The 20869-nt window shown below is 47.7% G+C and overlaps 1 long non-coding RNA gene across 1 annotated transcript; it reads left to right on the top strand.

Moving 5' to 3' along the window:
* Positions 1–222: 222 nt before the first annotated feature.
* Positions 223–17823, top strand: LOC311514844. Its single transcript, XR_014709951.1, has 3 exons — positions 223–504; positions 1140–1241; positions 17323–17823. It is a non-coding gene; the product is annotated as an uncharacterized lncRNA (long non-coding RNA).
* The last annotated feature ends 3046 nt before the right edge of the window (positions 17824–20869 follow it).

Below are 20869 nucleotides of genomic sequence, written 5' to 3'. Positions count from 1 at the left end.
ACAGCTTTACAAGGGATCCAAAGGAGACCTATGTGTGGACGGATTGTGCCACATCCCCACACTGTGGGGTTTTCGAAGCATCCAGTTAGAGACACTGTCTGAGACAGGAAACTGGACTAAATGGACCCTGGGTCTGAACTTTTGTGGCGGTTGCTATGTTCCTTTACTAGAGGGGCCTCTGAACTTTATTGGGGAAAAGCCTGTGAGGGGCAATCTAGCTTTAGAGACCACAATTCCCATGGTGCCTTGGGGAAAGAGGCAGAGACGTCCTGGTGCAGGGAGAGCCGGCGGCGGACTGCATTTTGGGGAAAGGAGTGGGATTGGTGCTGTGGAGCTCTGTCCAGACCAGGCGCTGCTGCTAGGAAGCCAGAAGCTGCTGCTGAGAGCCTGTGGGGGCTTTGATCGAGCAGGGAGCCTCAAAGGCTGTTGGTGGCTTCACTGGAGTCAGAGCAGAGACTGTTGCTGTGCCTGGAGCTGACTGAGCTGGGCCTGCAGTGAAGGATGGTGAGTAACCCCCACTGTTGTTTGGAAAAGTACTTGCAAGGGAAGGGGCACAGCAGAGAGACTGAGTCTGAGGAGAGGCAGAGTGATCTTCCCACTGAACCAGGGCCCAGAGCTGCCGGCATTTGGTGGAGCCGGCTCCAGTCGTCACAGGGGTTGTGCAGCTTGTTGCCTTGGCTGGACTGATACACAGACCCAACAGAGCGCTGTCTCCAGCTGCAGGTCGTCCAGCGCGCCCACGCAGGCAAGCATCTCGGACTCTGAAATCCAGAGGAGTGTGCACTGCGGGGTGGGGTAAATGGTGGCAGTGTAAATGCCGGTTACATAGGTTTCATTTATTACTGTATCCTATATTTGTTAATTGATTTTATTTAACTACCCCGTGGATTTAAATTAGTAGTGACCCTTCATCTTAGTCTGTTATATCCTGTCTCTTTAACTTGTTAAGTAAAGGAGTGTTAGCTCTAATTTAAGCATATTGGATGTATATTTGGTATTTGAGTTACACCCATGCCACAGATCATTTTTAGTAGTATTACTATTTGAAGGGGTTTATTGTTGGAGGTTCCCAAGGCACACCACGGAGCGTGTACAGGGGCCAGCCAGGTGGAGGCACTGCCAATTTTAACTTCCTTTAGGAGCAGAGGGGTGGATAGAGGATTCTCAACCTGTCCAACAGCACCACTGGGATACGCAGGATCTCCTTTAATGTCAACAACATCAGGCGTCCAGGCACACAGGTGAGTGTTGCCTGCTCCCGAGTAACCCAGGGAAGAAAGGGGGGGTTACACTATGTTCCGCACTTGGGGCCCGAGGCTCTGATTCATTAAAGTCAATGGAAAAACTCCTATTGATTTCAGTGGGCACTGGATCAGCCCCTGATTCAGCAATGCGCTTAAGCACATGCTTAAATTTAAGCATGTGCTTAAGTCCCATTAACTTCACTTGTGCATGTCCTTAATAGGACAAATAGGAATGACCTGGATCACATGCACACGTGCTTTGCTGGATCATGGCTCATAAACACCATGGCATTAATATCCTCAGGGGGAGAAAAAAAGAGGAAAAATAAAGGGCACGGCTATTTTTTGAGCTGCCAGCACTGAAAACCCAGACCACATCCAAACACATTATGTCCATACTGTGACGAGGGGCTAAAGCACTAACGATGCTGCACTTAGCTGCTGACAGATCCAGCATTAAGCTGAAGAAGTCGAAGTGATGGTCGGATGGGCCATACTGCGGGGTAGCAGTCAGATAGCACGTGACCAAGATTCATCACTGAATTCGGTTCACTGGTTGGATCATTAGCTTCTCCTGCCTGGGCCCTGACAGGGAGTGCGACGTCGCATATCCTTGGAAAGTGCCCGCTGACTGACTTCGCTGGCAAGCTACCGGCTCTTCACCTGGCTGATAACCAGGTTATCAAATGTCTGGGCATATTGTGCATACACTGAGAGAGGCCACATCCAAACCTAAGTAAAGACAGAGCTATAGATAGATATCTTTACTCTTTTTTTGCTGTCCTAACTCTGAGCCAAAGTGGCCCAAAGACATCTCTACCCCCTCCTTCTAATTTGGGAAAAATCAAATGCGGTAATGGGCTGAGACCTTGGAAGCAAGTTCCCTGCCTGCAGCGGGGAACACCATTTTTGTTGGTTAGGTTATTAATTCCCCAAAGGCTGAATTTCTAAGAAAAATGCTGACACAGGCACCATGTTAGGGGCACTTGTGCATGTCACATATGAAGATTTAACACCAAATAATGCCGGGGGGGGGGGGGGGGAGGGAGGCAAGTGGATCTGGCTATCAGGAAAAGCTTGCTCCAGGTGAGCTCTGTTAGATGATGGATTAGCCTCCATCCACTAACCGGGGAAGTAGTGGATGTTTCATGGCTTACGCATTTAAAGATTAGACAAAATTGAAAATATACTCTCTATCTGCTTCATCCTGCTCCCTTTGACAAAAATATTAATTGACTATTAGAGTGAGAGTGAGCTGTAGCTCTTTAAATCGATTTATCTATCTAATCAGCGGCGTATCTAGAATGTCCATCTAAGCACTACAGGCAACATGGACAAGATGTCATATAAGTCTTTTCCATCTCCTCTTTAAGAGACCAATTTTGATTAGACTGTGTTTCATTCACTTCTGAGCCCCCACAGCATACTACATAGACTTGCATTACTTGTGGACAGCAGTGATGAGTCAGTCTATTGCTCAGTGTACAACTGAATCCCATGGACTGTCATCATAACAACATTGTATGGGCCAGCAATTGAGCTGTGTTCCTCTGAGGTTTAAATAAACAGATTTTTCACCTGGGGTAAGAACAATATTTTCAGAGAAGCCATTTTTTTTTTTTTTTTTAAAAAGTAAACTGGAAGCATAATGACCCAATAAAGTGCTTGGGGAAATAGGGTTCCTGAATTCTTGGCTTTGTTAGGCAAGCTAGTTATTAAAGTTTAACAAATGACACCAATATTCTATTTCAGCAAGTGTGCATCAGCTTCCAGAGCTGTCCACTCCCACAGCTCTTTGAGAGCGCATGTCGTGCCGAGATCAATGGGAATTTTTCCCGCCATGGGACTATAAAAGTGAGCCCTGGTGAAATAATCAGGGTGGAGCTAACACTATGAAAACCCATTTATACATATGCACAAAATATGGGGAAGCCAAAATGCAGAACTGACCCAATGGTGCCCTGTGGAGTACAATACACCATGCTACCACCCCCTGCCCCCTTTAATGAGGTGGTGGTGGCCTGCTCAGCTCAAGATGAAGCAATGCATGCTGGGAGTCATAAAGCCTCCATTGGCCACACCCCCATGTTAAAAGTGATGGTGGCAGCAATGTGATCATTTTATATCCGTTACAAATAGGTCTTCAGGCTCCTGATAAGTTGCTACTGTGACCCTTGGTTGTGCAAAGTGTGAGGATCATAATATCAGGGATGAAACATGAACTAGAGCCACCCTAGGTTACTCTGGCATCACCTGGGATCAGCACCTTGATTTGGGCTATCTTTATATTACAGTAGCACCTGCTTGTCTAACAGCAGCACCCAGGAGCTGCAACCGAGATCTTGGCCCCATTGTGCTAGGTGCTGTACAAACACATAGTAAGAGACAGTAGGGTAACCAGATATCCCGCTTCAATAGGGACTGTCCTGATAGTCGGGGCTTTGTCTTAAATAGGTACCTATTGCCCCCCAACCCCATCCCGATTTTTCACACTTGCTACACCTTAAAAGACAATCCCTGCCCCACAGAGCTTACAATTTCAATAGACCCAGACAGAGGGCAAGAGAGGCATTAGAGGCACAGAGAGGGAAGTGACTTGCCCAAGGGCACCCAGAAATTGAACTCCGGTCTTCTGCTGTATTTATACAGTACCTAACATGAGGGGGGCCTACAATCTTGGTTAGGGCCCTAAAGGTGCTACAAACAAACAAGAACAATCATAATGACTCTGAACAGATGGGTCACACAAGGCCAATGCATGACTTACACCCAATTTAAGCCCGCGGCAGGTATAAGAGGCCAGGGAAGGCTAAGCCTCCCCAAACAGGATGCGGCGCATCTCCCTTTGGACGCGTGCCGGCCTGCCGCCTTCGGAGCGCTTCTCCTCGGAGGGGGCGGAGAGGAGCGAGAGGTGGGCCTGGGGGGCCTCAAGGCAGGGGGCAAAGAGGCGCGGGTGGGGAGGTCTCAGGGGAGGGGGTGAAGAGGTGTGGGCAGAGGGCCTCAGGGGAAGGGGCGGAGCAGGAGCAAGGCCTGGGGTGGAGCTAGGGTTGCCAACTTTCTAATCACACAAAACCGAACACCCCTGCCCTGCCCCTTCTCTGAGGCCCTGCCCGTACTCATTCCATCCCCCCTCCCTCTATCGCTCGCTCTCCCCCTCCCTCACCGACTTTCACTGGGCTGGGGCAGGAGGTTGGAGTGTGGGAGGGGGTGAGGGCTCTGGCTGGGAGTGTGGGCTCGTGGGTGGGGCTGGGGATAAGGGGTTTGGAGTGCAGCAGGGGGCTCAGGGCTTGGGCAGGGGGTTGGGGTGCAGGAGGGGGTGCGGGCTCTGGGAGGGAGCTCAGGGCTGGGGCAGGGCGTTGGGGTGCAGGCTCTGGGAGGGAGTTAGGTGCAGGAGGGGGTTCTGACCTAGGGCAGAGTGTTGGGGTGTGGGTGCGGATGGGGGTGCAGACTCCGGGAGGGATCTCAGGGCTGGGGCAGGGGGTTGGGGTGTGAGTGGGGGCGCTTACCTCAGGTGGCTCCCAGTCAGTGGCACAGCAGGGCTAAGGCAGTCTCCCTACCTTCCCTGGCTCCGCATGGCTCCCAGAAGCAGCCAACATGTCTGGCCCCTAGGCGGAGGCGTGGCCAGACGGCTCCATGCAGTGCACACTGCCCACGCCTGCAGGTGCTGCCCACGCCTGCAGGTGCTGCCCACGCCTGCAGGTGCTGCCCCTGCAGCTCCCATTGGCTGTGGTTCCTGGCCAATGGGAGCTGTAGAGCTGGGGCTCGGGGTGGGAGCAACGCATGGAGCTTCCCTTTTTACCCCTGCGCCTAGGAGCCGGACATGCTGGCCGCTTCCGGGAGCCGTGCGGAGCCAGGGCAGGTAAGGAGCCTGCCTCATCCCTGCTGCACCGCCGTTCGGACTTTTAACGGCCCGGTCAGCAGTGCTAACCGGAGCCGCCAGGGTCTCTTTTCGACTGGGTCAAAAACCAGACGCCTGGCAACGCTAGGCGGAGCGGGGGTGGGGCTTTGGGGGAGGAGGCCAAGCGGGGAAGAGCCTTGAGGCGGAGCAGGGGGGTGCGGGGCACAATCCAGGTGCCAGTGGCACCCCCCAACTTCTAGTGAGCTTCTGGTGCTTGCACCTAGCCTCCCCAAATGTAGGAGTCACCTGCCTCCCGTTACCAAATCTACAAGATTTTGTTGCCCTTAACTCCCACTGACTGCAGTCTCACCTGATCAGGCCTGGCAAGGCTTTGCAGTTGCCTAAGGATTTCCCCATTTTTAGCCCCTTGACCTCTGTGTATGGGTGTTACCTTGCTTTGTCATCCTTTTGCCTGCCCTCTAGCTCCAGATGCTTGCAAGACAAATCTTGACCGTTGGACAGGTTTCCATGCCTGGACACAGCCTTTAGTATTCATTCACTCCTTCTCTTCAGCCTGCAGCAATGCCAGCAAGAACACACTTCCTCCTACACCGCCAGAATCCCATTGTTCCCCTGAAGGCACTAAAACGTGTCACAGCACCCCCGCAAGGTGCAATTTAGCTAGAATATGGTATTACCCTTTTGTCAAAAGGAAGGTAAAAACATCCCCTGACAGTCCTTGATTTGTTTGTTCTGTCCTTTGATCAATGGGATAAGAAGAAAAGCCTTTGGATGGATTGCAGCTTCCCTGGGGCCTCTTTTGTGGTCACTCACTGATTGTAAATGCAGATTATCTGGGCTATCATTACGATTGTTGTCTGAGCTGGGAGGAGAAAGAAAGAGATTTATCCCATTTTTTTATTCTTTTTGTGGCTACATTACTGTTAGAATTTATGTTACGGTTTTAAGGTCCTCCCCGCCCCCAATATCAGTATTGAGAAAAGTTTAAAAGAATCAATTCTGAATGGCCTTGCTACGCAACAGCTAATGGGGTGCGGGGAGGTGTAATACAGTGAGTGCCCCCTTGTGGCCAAAGGTCGCTCTCTAGCACTCTGCCTCTATTTTCCCCCTCCTCATTGGGCACCATCTCATTCTGCCCTTGTATCAGGGAACAGCTAAAGCAACCGTGTTCTCTCCCATGTATGACACGACAGGGCTTCTCCCCAGCTTAACCAGCACTCACTGCCATGCCTTGTCTCCTTGAAGTAGGTTTATTTGTCCAAACATAAGCACATGACAGACAAAAAACGCTCCTCAGCTGACCCCTTGTCCTAGGGTTTCACGACCTCCCCTCCCAGGGGTCTCTGGTAATCCAGCTTCTTGCAGCTTTCCGCTCCCGGCCAGCTCCCTTCTCACAGCTAGCTCTCTGGAACAGATGCCCTAGGGCTCCCTCCCTGTGCACCTGGCCCCTTCTTCCAGGGACCCGCCACCAGACTTTGCTCCGCACCTCTGTAGTTCATACTCTCCCCAGGCACAGCCTGTCCCCGTCGTGCCTCTCCATCCTGCCCTCTAACAGGCCTTCATAGCCCACGTGTAAGCATGCCCCCTTTAATTGGCTCAGTTGGGCCCACCTGCTCCTGCAGCGGGGTGCTGGGCCTGATCTTTTCACAGGGACCAGTTACCCTGTGACAGGGGGCGAGAGGGGGCAGGCCTCCCTGGCTTGGCTCTAATTTATTTTTATATATATTGTGATAGCTGTCTAAAAAGGCTGCAAATCTGAAAGCACCAAGGATGGAGGGGAATTACGTAGGGTGGCACAGAATGAGTCAGATGCCCAGGTGATGGGTACATTAGGATTAGAATAAATGCAAAGATTCCCAGGCCAGAAGGAACCTCTGTGATCATCTAATCTGTGGTCTGATCAGCCCCGCTCCATCACTGCCACAAAAACTATAAACTCACGTAATCATTTATATCAGTGCAACGGAATGTAAAATGCTACCAGGTCAGTATGGAAGCATTGTACATCATTTTGCTCTGATGTAAGTGACTGCACAAAGTACAGGGCAAGTGTGAATGGGGTTGCCTAGTAGTTAGTAGTTACCGCCCGCCGCAGCTGGTAGTCCTCAGATATGCCATGTGATCGTGGTCAGTAACAATAACCCCATGCCGTAAACTATAAAAGCAATGATCTCTATTCTGATGGTATTTCTTAACACCTGGAACATACTGGGAAATGGGAAGTGAGCTCAGAGACAACAACTGAAATGTAATGAACTGCGCTGGGCGATCATCTCGCTCTCACACATTACTTCACATATAAACAAATGAGCATGTAACGAGCATTACCTCCAGAAGTGTATCCAAGCCAGTCCTGCTTCCATTGAAGTTCATGACTATGCTCTCACTGGCTTCAAACAGGAGCAGCATTGGGACAATGGAATCCATTCCTCAGGTATTAAATATAGACACAATGAAGGATGGGCCCAAGCTGCAATATCTCAATCCAGGCCTGGAAGAGCTCAAAGGTCAGGTGTTCTTAGCTGTAGGGGTTTGATCAAGCCTGTTTTAAATACATCTGCCATCTGGTAATGATATCATGGAATTCACTCTTTTTTATAAATGCATAACAAAAATTTGTGTACTGATTTGCATGCCAATTTGCATACACTCTCTCTTTGCAAACTCTTATCTCTGCTGCTGAAACTGTCCGACCTGATAAAATTAGTCACCTCCCCAGAGGAACCCAGAGGCCACAGGAAGTGCAGTTAGTTATTCCTCTTCTTTGTGAATCAGTCTTGAATCAATACCCCAACACAGATTCAGAGATTTCATGGCCAAAAGGAACCGCCATGATCATCTAATCTGACCTTCTGCATAACACAGGCCACAGAATTTCCTGCATGAAGCGCAATAACTTGTGGCTTGTGCTACAGCACATCTCCTAGAAGGATATCTAATCTTGTTACCACCTAGGAGAGCTCTCTCTGTATATATGTATATATTTAGCTAATAGACCAGGTGCCTGTGGATGGCGCTCAGAAATATGTTGCACACTTCCTGGGTTTTGTAGGACCAGTTCAAGGTGTTACGCACTCTAACTGACTTCCTCCGGCAGCTGTGTACATCAACTCTTCATCAAGATGTCAAGCCATGGAGGATCCACCCACTTCCCTTGCTAAGCCGTTCCAATAGTTAACAACGTCCAGTATTACAAAATGGCTAATGGCCACTCTGCTGCGAGGAGTGATCAGTCAAACAAACTTCTGCCTCAGGGAGCAGCTGTTGACAACTTGACTCTCTCTCCCTAGAGTGGCAGTGATCCTCACCGGTGTTCTGTTCCACTCCCACTGCGAGTGATGCCCTAACCTTTGGAGTACATGTGCATGCTAAAATGCTGCATACCCGGTGTAGGAACACATTCGCCTAGGGAGAAAGGATGATACAAACCAGACTCTGTTTCATTCAGACTCACTGTTATCGAGGCCGACTCTTTTCCAATGAATTTAAGCTTCGAAACCGGGCAGATTCACATTTTGTGGCACAACTCAGTCACCACAGTGACTTTTATTTTTAAAATGGCAGTTAACTAGCCCTGGCATTGAGCAGTACTGAAAGATACAGGAGTGCACTCAAATACAGCAATAACTTTTGTACAGTTGGCTTCATGCACTCGGCTCTGCACAGGGGAATGTCAAACATCATCATAGGGTGCGTTGTTTGAAAACAAGACAGAGCGCCCAGCTGCTCAAGAGCACACAGAGATCCAAGGGTGATCATGAAGCGGGGGAGATTTATGACTCCCAGTAGAAATGAGGTAGGCCAAATTTCCAGCTTCCACTTCCGCCAAAACATTATAATAGTGATAAAACTTCGCACTTATGGCTGCGGCTTCAGAGCTGCCTGTGGGGTTTGGATGCCTGATTCCTATTAAAATGAACAGGAACGGGGCACCCAAACACCAAGGCAGCTTTGAAACGCTCAGCCTTTCTGTCCTTCCAAACATTTTATACATATAGGCCTAATCCTGCTGCCTGTACTCTCAGGAGCAAGTGCACTGAGGTGAATGGGGCCAGTTCAGGGTGAAATGTGTCCCAGCAAAAGGAGCATGCACCATTCCTGTCCCTCTCAAGACCTGACATTGCGCCCCAAGGCCTGAGCCTCCAGTCCCTGTGCACCCAGAACCCGCAGTGAGTCAAGGCAGGGCCGGATTACGGTTCTAAGGGGCCTAAGGCTAATGGGAGGGGAGGGCCTAAGTATGAATGACATATTGCAAAAAAAATTATGAAGTCATCCAACGTTTCTCTACATACATATTTACATATTATTTATGTATGTAAAATTAACAAGGTTATTCTACTCTCACGACACTGAATTCTTCAAACAGATACTTCTGAGTAAGAGGTAGCATGAGGGATGCTACAAGGTCCTTCTCTTAGGCCTCCTTTCTCCTAGGTCGTGGAGTGGTCATCTGTACGAGGATGAACGCTGCAACATTCCCCATCCTGCTCACCTCTTTCACCTGGTGCTTCTACTCTCAGCTCTCCACATGGCACAGTGCAAAGCCAAGCCCTGCAGGTGTTCCCCCAAGCTATGGACTCTACACCACATACCCTGTCTCCCTCTGATTGCAGGCTATGTCTACACTACTGCGGTAAGTCAACCTATGCTACACAACTCCAGCTATGTGAATAACGTAGCTGGAGTCAACGTGCCTTAGGTCGAGTTACAGCGGGGTCTACACCATGGGGGGGTTGACGGGAGAAACTCTCCCATTGACTTACCTTACTCTTCTCATCAGGGGTAGAGTACAGGGATCGGCTGGAGAGCGATCTGCTGTCAATTTGGCGGGTCTTCACTAGACCTGCTAAATTGACCGCTGGTGGATCGATCTCAGATGGTCGATCCCAGCTGTAGTGTAGACATAGCCTGGGAGGTAGCCAGCTTTTATTATGTAAAATAAAACCACTCAGTGTAAAATCCACTGAAGTAGAAGAATGGTTTCAGAGTAGCAGCCGTGTTAGTCTGTATTCGCAAAAAGAAAAGGAGGACTTGTGGCACCTTAGAGACTAACCAATTTATTAGAGCATAAGCTTTCGTGAGCTACAGCTCACTTCCTAGTAATAGTGGGAAAGTTACATTGGGTGGCATTGTATTTCAGGCTGACTTGCTCTGAAAGCTGCCTCCCAGTGTTACACTGGCTGAGGACAATGAATTACTGTTTTTACATTGAACCCAAATATTATTTGTGGGATGATACCCAGTTTGTATAGTTAATCTCCAGTGAGTCACCACATCAGGCCATTCTGTCACCAAGCTCTTCCACAATTAGAATAATAGAATAGAATCATAGGACTGGAAGGGACCTCGAGAGGTCATCTAGTCTGGTCCCCTGCACTCATGGCAGGACTAAGTATTATCTATTCTAGAATGTGTGATCAGCAGCTCTGACATGAGGTTCTTTAAGCATGAGTTCTGTGTGCACCAGCCCCCTACAGTGTTTGCACTTGTTTGTTTTAAGTTTTCTGTAAGAAAAAGGTAACAGCTAGAAGTGACACAGATCTTTAGATGGTTCCCCAGTCGTAATATTTAGCACTTCTGTACTATGTTAGCTCTTCAGAATCACTGTACAAACATTAAACAAACTTAATCTAAAGCCTTTCAGCTTTTGAGTAACTAGGAGGTGACAAAACAGAGCTATTCCCTGTTGTGTTCTCTGCCCCCCTGAACAAAAAGACTTCACTGAAAATCAGCATCTTAAAAGAACCATTAAGGCTCTTTCAAAAGAACAGTCCAACTAAGGCTGCTGTAGTGACACCCTTGCTACATCAGGTCTGTTTATGGCTGGTGTAGAATGAAGGGGGAACTTCCTGTTTCATTTGCATGTGAAAATCAAGCAGACCTTGCTTATTTTTTTCCCTTAAGTGCTCAGAGTTTAGGGGAGGAAAGTGAACGAGATTTTGCTTATGCCACGTGTGAAAAAGCAGAAGGGACCAAAATCTATTCTTGTGCAAAAATCCGTTCTCCCTGAAGTCAATAAGGCTACACAGGTGTAACTGTCAGCAGGAATTGGCCTGTGTTCTCATTCCCTTCTTGAATCACACACATTCCATGAAAAGAAAAGGAGGACTTGTGGCACCTTAGAGACTAAGAAATTTATTGGAGCACAAGCTTTCGTGAGCTATAGCTCACTTCATCGGATGCATACTGTGGAAAATACAGTGGGGAGATTTCTATACACAGAGAACATGAAACAATGGGTGTTACCATACACACTGTAACAAGAGTGATCAGGTAAGGTGAGCTATTACCAGCAGGAGAGCGGGAGGGGGGAAGGGGGAACCTTTTGTAGTGGTAATCAAGGTGAGCCATTTCCAGCAGTTGACAAGAACATCTGAGGAAGGGGGCGGGGGGGAGGGGAATAAACATGGAGAAATAGTTTTACTTTGTGTAATGACCATCCACTCCCAGTCTTTATTCAAGCCTAAATTAATTGTATCCGGTTTGCAAATTAATTCCAATTCAGCAGTCTCTCGTTGGAGTCTGTTTTTGAAGTTTTTTGTTGAAGAATTGCCACTTTTATGTGTGTAATTGAGTGACCAAAGAGATTGAAGTGTTCTCCGACTGGTTTCTGAATGTTATAATTCTTGACGTCTGATTTGTGTCTATTTATTCTTTTACGTAGAGACTGTCCAGTTTGGCCAATGTACATGGCAGAGGGGCATTGCGGGCACATGATGGCATACATCCGATGAAGTGAGCTGTAGCTCACGAAAGCTCATACTCAAATAAATTGGTTAGTCTCTAAGGTGCCACAAGTCCTCCTTTTCTTTTTGATATATCACATTGGTAGATGTGCAGGTGAACGAGCCTCTGATAGTGTGGCTGATGTGATTAGGCCCTATGATGGTGTCCCCTGAATAGATATGTGGATACAGTTGGCAACGGGCTTTGTTGCAAGGATAAGTTCCTGGGTTAGTGGTTCTGTTGTGTGGTATGTGGTTGCTGGTGAGTATTTGCTTCAGGTTGAGGGTTTGTCTGTAAGCAAGGACTGGCCTGTCTCCCAAGATTTGTGAGAGCGATGGGTCGTCCTTCAGGATAGGTTGTAGATCCTTGATGATGTGTTGGAGAGGTTGGGGGGAGCAATGCCTGCTCAGACTACCCCACACGGCTGGCCTGGGTTCCCGTGGTAACTGGATTGTAGTGTCCGGTTACCAGTGTTAACTGGTCCCTGGCAGTGTGTTCCTGTAGTGCGGGGCGACGCAGCAGGATGAGCCCCTTCCAAGCCATGGGGGGCTGCTTTGTCTTTCATGCTAGCAGGAGCGCTCCAGCAGGGCTGCTTGAGCAAGCTCGCTCCCCCTCACCTGGCCGCAGCCGCGCCCCCTGCCTGACCAGTAGCGCCTGAAAATAGAAGGGCCTAAGGCTATAGCCTAATAGCCTTATTAGCCTAATGCTTAATCCGGTCCTGAGTCAAGAGGTGGCAGTGGGGGCTTGGTGCTCCTGCAATGAAGGACAGGGCTACCATTTTAGGTGACCCCTCTTTCTGTGCTCAAAGATACTGCAGGGGCCTGAGGCACTGGAGTACCTTGATCCCTCCTGTTCTCTGCCTGTGGCACATCATAGTCCAGTCTCCTGTGAGCCTCTTTCACTTTGCTGGGTCAGTGTGCAGGTGCTGGGTGGAGTGGTGACCTGTGATGCGCAGGAGGTCAGACTAGATGATCTAGTAGTCCCTTCTGGGCTTAAACTCTATGACTCGGCTTTGCATGTGCATATAGTATCATATCAGTCGGACGTAGCCCTCCACTGCTGGGAAACAGGGAGCGGAGTGTTGGCCAACCCCACCCCATAACCCTCTGGAATGGTCTGAACATCTCGCAGTCTTTACTTTATCCTTACCACACCCCTGTGAGCTAGGGACGTGCTACTAACCCCATTTGTGAGGCTTATTGAGAACCAGAAAGATTAAGTGACTTGCCCAAGGTAATGCAGGAAGTCTGTGTCAGAGCGGAGTCTCCTAAATCCCCAGCTAGCACCCTAACCACTGGACCAAAGTCTCCTGGGTTTGTTTTGCCTTGTCTTCTGGTTTTTGAACTCTTGGATGTCTCAACTGTGCTATTTTTCAGCCAGGGAATCAATGCCATGTCAATGCCTCTCCAAGGGTTAAACCAGGAAGTCAGCCCCCACATCCAAATCCAGATTATTCCACCGCAGTATTCACTTGGTGCCTGCTGTCCACTATTAAAACACCTGTCCCATCTCTATCTTGTATGAAACACTCACATCATTGAGCAGGGCCGCTCGCTGGGACCACATAACCCTTGTGATCTGTCCTAACTACTCTAGTCCCTCCTGGCTTCCAACCTACAAAGCCCTAATGGGTTGAGACGTGCCTTCCTATGACAATGCTGCTCTCCCTTGTACTACTGCCAGACAAGTGATCAGAGGAGACTCTGAAGCTGGAACTTCTTTGTGTAAATGGAAATCAGGGGAATAGCTGTCAAAGGTCCTGGACTTTGGAGCTTGCATCTCCACTCCAGTCCATCAGAGCCAGATTGTTAATCTTCTGTGCCTGCTGGAAAGCCCTACTTTACTCCTCAGTCTTTGGGATGGAGATGGGATGAAGAAGATGGATGATAGCGTGTGGGAGGGGGCTGTTAGCTTTCATGGATTCCTAGATTTTAGAGGGACCATTACGTTCATCTAGTCTGACGTGCTGTGTAACACAAGCCATAGAATTTCACCAGCTGTTATTTGAGTGCAGGGCATTATTGATGATTAAACCCATATCATATTTCCTTATACAAATTAATTATAAATATATTTTGCAATAAAACCCCCCTCCCCCAATTCCATAATGTTTTTATAAATTAATAACATTCCATTGGTGAGCAGAGACAAATCCAGCACTCCTTGGAGGCCACTTTCAACCCTCCTTCCGAGAGGCAGAGTTGTAAGGATTGTGTTTTCAAAATGAGTTGAAAATGAAAAGTGCCGTGTATTACTATTCACACAGATGTGTCCATAGAAAACTGAGACCACATGGATCTACAGAGAAGTTCAGCTCCTTGGAGAACTGCTGAGAGCTACAAAGTAGCCAGAATACAGAAGGAGGGGTCAGGGTGTTGTTTATGGTACACTGGCATCAATCAGACAGAGCCTTCAACAGGAAAGGGATATATTTCAAAGCCATAAGATTCATGTCTAGGGCACATACAATCAGAAGCACAGAGGGTTATTTTATCCATGTAGATTTGTCTAACCGAGTAACAATAGAGAAGGCTTTAGGCCCAGTTTCTGATCTCATTGACATTAGTGTAAATTCAGATTAGCACTATGGAGTAAGTCAATGTGATTATTCTGGATTTACACCAGTGTAATTCAGATCAGGACCAGGGCCTTTATTGGTAGGTAGCTGGGACTGGTTTAAGTGAAACTGAAAAGCAGCCAGCTGGCTCCTGTAGATCCAGATATGGGCTGGCAATAAAAAGATTTTGCACCTTTCATCATCACAGTCTTAGGCCTGGTCTATACTGGGGGGGGCGGGTAGGGGGGGATAGACCTAAAATACGCAACTTCAGCTACGAGAATAGCGTAGCTGAAGTCGACGTATTTTAGGTCGACTTACCTCGTGTCCTCATGGCGCAGGGTCAACGGCCGCCGCTCCCCTGTTGACTCTGCTTCCTCCTCTCGCCATGGTGGAGTACAGGAGTTGACAGCAGAGCTAGTGGGGATCGATTTATTGCGTCTACACTAGACACGATAAATCGATCCCCGATAAATTGACCACTACCCGCCGATGCGGCGGGTAGTGTAGACGTATCCTTAGATACTGATATGGCTTTCATCTCCTCACAATATCCCTGTGAAATAGGGCAGTGCTAATATCCCAGTTTTACAGATGGTGAGCTAAGACACAGGGGGACCAAGTAACATGCCAAAGTTATACAGGAGGGGTGTAGCAAAGTGGGAATTGAACCTGGGTCTCCAGCACCCTAGTCTAGAAGCCATTTTCCCTTCCCTCTACCAGGCTTTCTCTGGGGGCCTACTCCAAACTCCTCTGCAGTTAAAAGCGAGACCCATCACAACCCCCATGGATGTTGAATCAGGCCCCCTGTGGGTGCTGAAATTACACTAGTGATCTATGTCTTGTTAATTATTTCCTCCCAGCTACACACCCTACTGTAGGGATAGAATTAAAGGCCTAAGGAAAAACATGGAGGCTTTTAAAAAAGCCGGGCTTCTCTATTTCATTCTGATGCTGTTACATGATCCATACTAAACCCCATCTGCAATTCCAGTTTGGGTGCTTTTCTTTCCCATCGTCCGCAGGGAGAGGTCTCTGTTAGCCAAAGGATTATTCTTGGAATAATAAAAATTTTCATCTGGGAAGGCGAGCCTGACTTCACTTAAGTCCAACCCGGGTCAGCAAAGCATGTGCTGAAGTCCTCCTGCAGTCAATGGGACTTACATATACGCATACATGTTTTGCTGAATTGGTGCTACAGTGCTTTTCATTGCAAAGGATCCCAAAGCGCTTGGCAGACAGTAACATGACAAGACAGATCACAATATTAAAACACAAACACTATGTAATATACACCAACTATAGTACTCGAGTCTGATCCTGTGAAAGGCTCCACCTCAGCTACCACTGACATCAGCAGGAGCTGAGGTCAGCTGCTTGGCCCTTGGACTTTAGGGCTGGGTTTATAAACGAACCTAAGGGAGTTAGGCATTCAGCTTTTAGTGGGACTTGAACATCTAACGCCTTTTAGGTTCCTTTGAAAATCCCAGTCCACATCCATGCAGATAGTGAACTCTGCATGAAAAATATAAATATTTACCAACTGTTACTAACTAATGATCTGGGAACAAGCCAAGCAAGGAAAGCCACAACAGTGTTTTATCATCCCCATCCACTGATATAACAAACCACAGTATCATATTAAATACAGTGTGATTAAACCAGAAGAGGCAGACTGGGAAGGTTCAGTAAATGTAACAAACTAAAGACAAGACTCAGAATAAGGAGTCAAAATGCCCCAAATTAAACAAGATTGTCAGAGTATTGAAGACTAGAATTTGTCTCTACATATCAGGCATGTTTCAGAGTCCTTGGCATTGCAGAGCCCTATCGATGCTCAAAGCACAGCTCCCACTGATTTCGGTTGCAGATGTGAATGATCAGAACTTCTGCAAATCAGACCTCAGAGTCTCTCAAGTTGGGCACTGAGAAAATGACGCGCACACAATTAGTGGCCACATGTGAAAAGCTTGGTTTAACTGACTGCGCAGCAACACATGGAACCTCTGTGGCATTGGCAGGGCTAGAATCCAATTCTCTATGGCAGCCTTCACATATCTAAACCACAAGACTATCTTCTCTCTTCTTGCAAGCCCCCACCACTCCCACTCACGGCACACCTTCCAACTTCTGAAACAGATCAGGCAGGGATCCTACAGACAACAACCTCCTTTGCTGAACAAGGCTGTTTCATCCCCAGAGCACTGTCAGTCCTGTTCAGAGAATGAAAGAGGGGTGCTGTGGAAAAACTAGAATGTAATCCTTTAATTAAGGCCTGCATCACAACGCACACACATGAGGGGTCTAGCTTTGGGTGCTTGACTTTGCAACTTTAACATTCTTTTAATATAGCTGTCCATTTGCATGATGCTGTATAATGAACAGTTGCACCAAGGTAGACATGTGTTAGGGGCGACATATGTATTAGGGTTAGAGAAAGTGGAGATATATGTATTAGGTGTACATTAGGGTTTTAGGTTAGGGTTCAAAGCCAAATAAGGGCCAGAGTCTGGGTTTACATTTGATGATGTCAAAATCTCAGGAGATGTTTGTGATGGGGGGAGGGATAGCTCAGTGGTTTGAGCATTGGCCTGCTAAACCCAGGGTTGTGAGTTCAATCCTTGAGGGGGCCATTTAGGGATCGGGGCAAAAATGGGGATTGGTCCTGCTTTGAGCAGGGGGTTGGACTAGATGACCTCCTGAGGTCCCTTCCAACCCTGATATTCTATGATTGATTCTATGTTTCACTACATATTCTTTATGAAAACATACTTATGATATGAATAGGACATAACTGAGATGTACTTTATGCAAGATGGGTCGTGTAAGATATCATTGGAAAGGTTATAATTTACTGAATGTGACCATCCAATTTGTATGCCTGTATCATTTCTGTATCTGAAGTTATGAATATTGACTCTGTATCTGTATTTCAGCTATGCTAGTTTGGGTGATGCCCACTGCTAACACTTCAGGTACAACAATGGAAAAGCCAGACCGAGCTGATGACCCATCAGCGAGGACAATGGACTGTGAAAAGGCTTGGCCTTCCTGCGGACGCTCCATACTGCCACTGACTCGTGGATGCTGTGGTACTGCAGAATCAGGTGGTCTTGTCACCTGATACTAAACATTACTGGGACTTCTTGTAACTTTCCGCTGGAAGGGAAGGGGGGGGGTCAAGTTTGGGAAACAAAGGATTCCTGGCTTATGTAAATCGTATTTAAGGGTGGGGAGGAAAGCAAACAGGACTCCTCCTCTCCATGGGCTGTCTGCCCAAGAAGAAAGACTGCTAAAGCCACCTGAAGGGAAGGCAAGGGGGAGTCCAGACTGAGACAGGGGTCCAGTCTGAAAAGGAATATAACTGGAACTCTGAACCGCTGAAGCTTTGCAACCTACCTAAAATTTAGGGTGAGAATTTACATTTTGTAAACTTTTTCTTAAATATATTGATCTTAGCTTGCATATTTTGTCTATTTGGTCTGTAATCTGCTTTGCTCTGTCTGTTATCTCTTATAGTCACTTAAAATTCACCTTTTTTGTTAATAAACTTATTTCTTGTTTATAATATAACCCAGTTTATGTAATTTCTAACGGTGGGGGTGGGGGAGAAGTTGTGCATATCTCCCTCCACACTGAAGGAGGAGGCGAATTTCATAAAGCCTTTGTGTTTGTACCCCTTAAAGGGAGTGGGCACCAGAGTGTTGGGGCAAGCCCCTAAGGCTGAATCTTTCCAGAGCGGATCTCTGTCTCTCTGTGCAGCTGGGTGTGGCCCTGCCTGTGTGCTTGGCTGGAAGAGGCTTGTGAGCCAAACCCACAAGGCCAGGTAAAGGGGACCCAGGCTGGCAGAATAGGCTGACTCAGTGGCATCCCAGCACATCAGGTGACACCCCAAAGGGCTCAAACCCACCACAATGCTCTGGCAAGATTCTGACTCTGAGTGGTCTCAGGATCACTATACCCACTGGGACCAAAAAAATAAGCTCTGTTTGGAAACAAAACCTTAGGGAGGGGTTTGGAACAAAGGATTCAAATCCAAACCCAGTTGTGACCCCTCTCCTATACTAATCCAGCATCAGGTGCTCATTGTAAAGACAGAATCTTCCCTGAGACCGAAACTCAGGAACTAGCCACATTATAAAGAAATAAGAGATGAGAGCCTGGTGCACAGAATCAGTTCTGTTTTCACCAGTCTTGACTTGAAGGTGGTAAAAGCGATAGAAAAGGTTAGGTGCTGGCAATCTCATTGTACCATCCTCTACATAAACAGGTGAAGTTTGGATCCAGATCCAGCTTTCAATTTTGAATCCAATCCACTTACCCAAAGTTTGGAGGGTCTCAGATCCAGGCTTTCAGTCTGTCCTGTTTGAATAATAAAAGCTATTGGCAAAACTCAGACCCCCACTGAGGTTGAGCGTTTCGAATACCCTCAAAATCGGGTGCTCGATTCTGGTTGGGCCCATCTCTGGTGATAATGGGCCTGGAGACCTAGCGTCACCAAATACAAGGTGACATTTCTTTGTGTGTTTGTTAAATTTCTGAAGTGGGGCGAGGGAAGCAGTGCATTAATTCTGCTCTGGGCCCAGCTCTCCTGGCTTTCTATGGATCCTCTCTCTCACAGCTACAATATTCCCCACACAGATTTGATTGAAGGCACCATGTGACTTCAGCGAGTCTTGAGTCCCTCCAGTCTGATAGCTTGATCGTGTGAGGTGCTGAGCAGATTCAGTCCCTGCTGAAGTCAATGGAAGTTGAGGCTACTCAGGAGGTACTCAGGGCCTCATAGGACTGATGCTAAGTTCGGCGAATATAAAGGGCCAGTCTCCTTAGAGAAGCTCAGATCTGTTAGGCCTGGTCTATACTAGGAAATGACGTCGGTATAACTACATGGCTCAGGGGTGTGGAAAATCCACTTTCCTGAGCAATGCAGTTAAGCCAACCAATGGCTAGTAGACAGCACTAGCTCGAAGGCAGAATTCTCCCATCAACTTAGTGATCGCCTCTTGGGGAGGTAGATTAAGTACGCCAATGGGAGAATCCCTCCCAGCAGCGTACGTAGCGTCTTCACTGAAGTGCTACAGTGGTGCAGTGTTAAGTGTAGACAAGCTCATGCAGTAGTTTAAGGGGATTACAGTAGCAACGAGAGACACAGACTGGGACCAACAAATGTTTAAAAAGTCACCACACATAGAGAAAGAAGCACCAGATTTAGGCTCCAGCCTTGGGTATTTCAGTTTGTTGAATATTCATCAGCCTGGCTGACTTTTCCCAGGGTGTGTGTATGTCCCCAAGAAGCCAACACGCATTTTAAAAAACGTTGCATATCTTTTTCACCCTGTAAGCAAAACGTCTTTTTGTTTGTTTGTCTTGTAAAAGAAATTGAAATGATTGTTTCCTGATCTGATGCCATGTGGTAGCACTGGACACATGACCTAACCCTGAGTAGAGTGCTTACTGTGTGGAAGGTTGGTCTAATGGTTATGGGACTGGACTGGCAATCTGGAGTCTGTCACAGACTTCCTGTGTGAACCTAGGGGCTTGTGTTCATGAACAATCAGACTGCTGCAAGCTGTGGTGTGAACCTACCTTGCGTATGCCTCCTGTGGTCTAATTGGTCATGTGCACCCTGCTGATGGGCCTTCACAGTTTGATCTAGTCCTCTTTGAAATTGGACTAACTCAGGTGCATTAGCAAACTGTTAATTCACATTAGCAGGGTGAACATGACCAGTTAGACCTGCAGCAGGCTAGTGTGGGGTAGATTCACACCACACCTTGTGGGGTGGGCTACTTGTTCCTGTTTCAAAAGAGCTTAGTAGTAGAGCTGTGTGAAGGCCTGATTTTTCAGGTCACTGGCAAGTGCCGAAAAAAAAAAGAGAACATTCTTTTGGGGTTGACCTGAAATTAATTTCTTTGGGAAATGCTTTTATTATTATTTTTAAATAAAATTGAAGTAAATCTGAAAACAAAATAACACAAGAGGTAAAAATGTCTGTGACAATCGGCAACCAACCATCGAAACAGAGAGATGAATGGGCAGGAGACACCCAGTGCTTGCAGTTGGATGTCACACAAATAACCTGTTGTTCTGCAGTAACTCTCTGCAAGTTGCAGTTTGAAGAGGGCCCTGAGCCTAGCGAGGGCTGAGTTTGGGGAGTTCCCTGACAGGAGAGGGCAAAAAAGACAGGACAGATGGGGATGGGCTGGAGGTCTCGTGAGAGTTGGCACAAGAATTGGAGCCATGATAGGAGCCCTGGGCTTAGAGCCACTTCCTGTTTGCTGGTTTCCAGCAGTCAACCCATCTTCCCCACCCTTCTCTAGGTTGCTGTGGGTTATGCTAGTTGTTGCTTTGGGGATGGGAAGGAATTCTTCCCTATCAGTTTGGCTGAGGCTGGTTGGATTTTTTTGCCTTCCTTGCTGGGAAACCTAGGGGTTCGGTTTTGGGCAATGGGAAGGCTGGGATTCTCCCTGTCTGGGATGGCAC

The sequence above is a fragment of the Lepidochelys olivacea genome (genome assembly GCF_965140295.1).
Source record: "Lepidochelys olivacea isolate rLepOli2 genome assembly, chromosome: 1".
NCBI lineage: Eukaryota > Metazoa > Chordata > Testudines > Cheloniidae > Lepidochelys > Lepidochelys olivacea.
This window is presented reverse-complemented; position numbering and strand designations above follow the sequence as displayed.